This window comes from Egretta garzetta, unplaced genomic scaffold (genome assembly GCF_000687185.1).
Source record: "Egretta garzetta isolate BGI_Z169 unplaced genomic scaffold, ASM68718v1 scaffold298, whole genome shotgun sequence".
In the NCBI taxonomy this organism is placed as follows: domain Eukaryota; kingdom Metazoa; phylum Chordata; class Aves; order Pelecaniformes; family Ardeidae; genus Egretta; species Egretta garzetta.
In genome coordinates, this window is record NW_009260478.1 from 730,351 (window position 1) to 735,219 (window position 4,869).

Below are 4,869 nucleotides of genomic sequence, written 5' to 3' on the forward strand. Positions count from 1 at the left end.
CCACCACCCCGGAGGAGCTGGGGGGTACTAGGGCAGCCCCAAGCCCAGGAATCGGGCACCTCCCTGGGGATGAGGACTGGAGACAGGCAGAGGCTAGGCTGGGACATGGGTCTGCAGGTGGGTCTGGCTCAGCAGAGCCCATGGCCATGCAGGGCAGGGCTGTGGGTAGCTGGAGACTGGCCCTGCTGCAGCATCGCTGGGGCAGGGGCTGATGGCCTTGAGGTGTGACATAGGGCCCTGGGCCCTGGGCAGGGTGGCTGGAGGTACCGGAGGGTTGGGCCGGGACAGCCAGGCCTGGTGGTGCCTGCAGGACCCTGACATCTAAAAGCTGAATTTAAAATTAAAATTAAAACCTAATTAAATAAATTAAAAACTCAAACGAGTTTAAAATCTTTATTTTGATCTTCTATTTTTTATCTGAGTATTTGTGTTTCACTTATACACTCTTCAGAGACTGAGTTCGATCAGCTGTATTCTGACTAAGCAGAGGAGAAATACATGAGATGACTTACTTCCTTCACGTGTTTTCTGAATATAATGGAAGAACGGTTTCTTATACATTGTTACAGACACCAAGGGACTCTTTGTATCACCTCACCAATTTAATGTTCCTGTACTGTTTCTTTACTCTCGATCTTTACTACTACAATAATTCAAATTTAAGATAACACACAATCCATCATGCAAGGCTGCTCGCTGTAGAATAGACTTTTTTTTTTTTCTTGGTAGTATCAAATATTCTCCATCGCTCAGCAGAGCTGGAGTTAAGGTTCTGTCTTATGTGATCTGTGAAAGAGAAATAGACTTTGTTGTGCGAGATGGATGAGTATGGAACCTGCTACAGGTTTTGCGTAATGACTGTTCTTACTTGGAGGGCACTTAGAATTGATGGGTAGTAATAAGGTCAGTAAAAGAAGAATGGCATATGGAATGGATGGGCAATTTTCTATGTTTCTAATGACTGTACCCGTGATATTTTTATAGGGGTAAGCTAAAAATAAACTCTTTTATGCTTGCTTTATATTTTCATTGGGTTTTGATCTGAAAATATCTTAGCTAGAACCTAGTTCTATATTCAAAAATAAATGGTTTACAGTTGTCTGTGACCTTTGTCTGTTACAGCTCTTACACCATTTGTTTAATTTTGTAAACCCCTTTTTGCTTCAAATGCCATACATCTGAAATATTACACAGAATGTAGATTTTCAGGTGGACCAGAAAACAAAGCCTGAATACTTGCCTACAATAAATAATAATTAATATGAGCTTATCTTAGAACATACATGCTTCATAAAAAAAGTTAGAATAGTTCAAAGCTGATTGTATTTCTCCTGTATTTTGTTCTTCCATAAACTGATATTATTTCCAGAGTTTGAGGCTTTGTCGTAATCTCTTCTGACATACATATTTGAAATTATTTTCTTTGAAACCGATTAACACTATGTGGGTAACACTAGTCTTATGCTGTGTATTTTACCCTCTCATATTACTGAACATTTTTTTTTAAATATAAAATAAAATCTAAGCTATAAGGATGGATAAAGAAAAGTAGGATTGTCTGCAAGTTTTCTGTTTCCACATGTACTTAAACGGGCAAAAGTTTTCCCACAGAGAACTCTCTAACTTACTTTCAAGGCACGAATTTAACTGTAATATAGATTTATTTAAATAAGAAAGAAATAGTCATTTGTCTCACTTTCTTTTATGATAAGTAAAGAAGAGAAAGTGTAGTTTCAAGAGCAAAGATTCTTTTTTAATTCACTGTTTCAGACTGGCAGTCAATGGACCAGCATATTGATTTTATTATTGACCTTGCTATTGACCTAGAAGCAGATTCAATGCTTAAATAAAGATTGCCGTACTTAGGGTCCATTTAGGGGTTGCAATACATGCAAAGAATATTTAAAATGGATTGAATACACTTCATGTACAATGTGTATTCGAAGTTCTGCTGTTTAACAACAGTATGGTCTACTGCATACCCCTGAGGCACATAGTGCTTCCTATGTATTTGCCTTTGAACAAGTTGACCCTTAGTTCCTTCATTGTAAGGTAAAAATGATGATTCTTAATCACTAGGTGTGAAAATGTACTGTGGAGATCCAGCATTTTGTACGCAAAGGTAAAAAAAAAAAATTGTTATACTTGTAAACTGTATCATCAAATAACCCATAGATCTTTAGAAGTATTCTTTTCCAGGCTTTGCAGAAATATATACAGGAAGGGGAAGATGAAAGATAGGGGAATGTTGAGGTCAAAGGGCAATAGGTTAAAGGGGATCAGAAGCTAGGGGTTCATTTGAAGACAGCTGTGGGATAAACTGACTCTTCTGTTACACAGATAGATATAATTGATACCTCTCTTGAATAACAGACAAGAAAAAATGATCCATGGATTGTTGAAAACAGTAATAACCTGGATTTTTTGTTTCACTTATGTTATCTGCTGTGCTCTGTTTCCTCTGATATAGATTTTCTATTAAAAATAAATGTCAAAAACATTTTAAAAAGTATTGCCAATGCCATTTTATCTTATTCTTATTATGGTTCTTCTTTGTATTATAAAAATTTTTTACTCACACTGGGAAGCTACCAGTTTATGGTAGATCACTTCCAACATCTACATTATCTGATGAGTAGTGTTCTGTAAAAATTACATACCTATTGTCCTCAATTTTCTTAGAATCTGTTTCCTTAAATCAGTTGTCTTTTTGTACTAGAGGAAAAGCTGTAAGCAACAAAATATTGGTGCTTGTTTCTCCGCATTCTTGCACTTTTGATAGTCATTTATACCCAGGTAAGCATAAAGCAAAACAAACCTATTTATGTCCTGAAGGGCTTCTATTCCCATTTTGCATGTGAGGTAACATTCCACACCACCTAATACCTATAGTGAAGATTTAACCTCCTGCAGTCTAAGCAAACTGTGACAGAAAATTTTTATCTGCTACTTATCACCGAAGGAGATGTTGTGCTTCATTTTCAAATCATGTAAGTGACAACAAGGGCAAAGGACAAAAGAGAAACAATCATCATACTTCGCAGATGTGCTGATATTGGATGGAAAGATGAGTGCGCTATAAAAATTAGTGCTATGTAACATTAGCTATTGCAGCAGGACAAGCGTGATCACTCAGTAAATAAACAAAAAAAGGATATTTAGTGTCTTTCTGCAAAGCAGAGGGGCTGTGTTGCCTCTAGATTTAGTAAAGTGAAACTATCTCTAGCTCTAGTAAGGAAAAAAAAATCTGTTCTGCATGGTTGCTGCAGTGAGTATGGATCACTGCTCTGAGAGGTCATACAGCTTCTTTACCACTTCATGAGTTTTAGCTGCATCAGCAGCAGAGATCTTTGTCTCAGTGAGTAACAGATCATTCTTAAAAGCTTTTAATATAAGAAATATCAGACATTCAACTGTTGTGAACACAAGTGCTATAGTAGGCAACTTTTTCAAAAGTAGGCGATCTAGTCCATGCTTAAGGACTCAAATAACTTTTAATACCTAAATATGAAACTAAAAATCAAACAATAAACATTGAAATTTGAAGATTTTAGTCACTATCAGTAGCACTTCTCTGATTAATCTTTGATAGCTTTTAAGGTAAAATATTCTGTGACACTGATAGTCTTGTTTCTTTATTAGTCTTGAAAAGCTGTTGTTGCCACTTTGGCTAAAAAACTCCGAAATTATGACACTAGAAGTATCTTCTACCTTCTGAGAAAAATTAGTCTTAAAATTACATTTTGCTATTGCATATGAGTATATTTCCATTATGTATATATACAATTTAAGTCTTGACTTGTAGTAATGCCTCTAAAAATAAGAGTGGCTAATGTCCAAATTAAGTGCTCTGATAAAAGGATGCACCTTAGGACACGAACCCAAGATTTTCAGCTTAAGTTAATATTCACTATTGACTTTCCTAAAAGAGCCATGTCGTTGGTTCTCTCCTGGGCTTAGCATAGAGGAAAACAGGTTGTGAAAGGATGAGAGAACAGACAGCACTGTTAAAAATATTTTTTTCATAGAATCATAGAATGTTTTGGGTTGGAAGGGACCCCTAAGGTCATCTAGTCCAACCCACCTGCAGTCAGCAGGGACACCGCTAACTAGATCAGGTTGCTCAGAGCCCCATCCAGCCTGGTCTTGAATGTTTCCAGGGATGGGGCCTCCACTACCTCTCCGGGCAACCTGTTCCAGTCTTTCAATACCCTAACTGTAAAGAATTTCTTCCTTATATCCAGTCTAAACCTTCTCTGTTTTTGTTTAAAACCATTACCCCTTGTCTTGTCACAGCTGTCCCTACTGAAAAGATTTTCCCCATCTTTCTTATAGGCTCCCTTTAAGTACTGAAAGGCCGCAATAAGGTCTCCCCACAGCCTTCTCTTCTCCATGCTACAAAGTTCTTGAATCTACAAACTAAAATGGTAAAGTGTTTTCTATAATCTTGTGCTTTTCTTAGGAAGAATGGGGTATAATCTATTTAAGCATGTGGGAAAAAAACATTAATCATCCCATGAATGGCCATCTTTATGCAATAGTCCTAAAACCAATTTACAGATGTGCTTAATTTCAGCTCCTTATAAAATACTTTTCATGTCATTGAGATAGCTCACAGACTTAAAGCTATATTAAGCACTCTGCAAATAAATTCTTAGAGAAGTACAGCTTTATTGCCCAACATCTAAAAGGCAGGACATTGTACTGTTTACTTGTCCACAACAGAGTACAAGATAGGATGAAAAGAGAATGGACACAGTGAACGCTTTGTAGTAAGTTTCAAAGAACATTACACTTAGAGCTTTGGTTGCAGATGTGGCAAGAATGATATGTTTTAAATTATTAGTGAGTTATAAATCTGTAAATCAA